Consider the following 442-nt stretch of genomic DNA (forward strand, 5'->3'; position numbering starts at 1 on the left):
CATGTTGGCCAGGATGGTCTCCATCTCCTGATCTCGTGATCTGCCCACCTCAGCCTCCCAAAGTGCTGGGATTACAGGTGTGAGCCACCGAGCCTGACCAGGAGTAGTTTTTAAATTGCCTTTCAGAGCTCAGAGGGAGTAATTTTAAAGATAGAATTTTTAAAAATTACAGATAGTTCAAGAAAGATAGGATGGGCAAATGTACTTTGGATTTGAACACTATAAGGTCATTGCTGAAGTTAGTGCAGTTTTCAGTGAAATGGGCAGGCATCATTGAGATATGAGGAAATGGAGATAGCAAACAATTTGCCTTATTCAGGGTTTCTTAGTATAGCCATCTGTGTTATCAGATTTACTATCACATAGTGCTTGTGTTCAAGTAGCCTTTATTTGACTTAATAATGTCCTTGATACCGAATAGATATCTTTTGCCCATGCACAG

At 40.3% G+C, this 442-nt stretch overlaps 1 protein-coding gene across 1 annotated transcript in view; it reads left to right on the forward strand.

Moving 5' to 3' along the window:
- MCPH1 (microcephalin 1) overlaps nt 1-442 on the forward strand; it is a 244832-nt gene that overhangs the window by 3563 nt on the left and 240827 nt on the right. The window lies entirely within an intron of this gene.

Source organism: Colobus angolensis, unplaced genomic scaffold (genome assembly GCF_000951035.1).
Source record: "Colobus angolensis palliatus isolate OR3802 unplaced genomic scaffold, Cang.pa_1.0 Scaffold559, whole genome shotgun sequence".
In the NCBI taxonomy this organism is placed as follows: Eukaryota; Metazoa; Chordata; class Mammalia; order Primates; family Cercopithecidae; genus Colobus; species Colobus angolensis.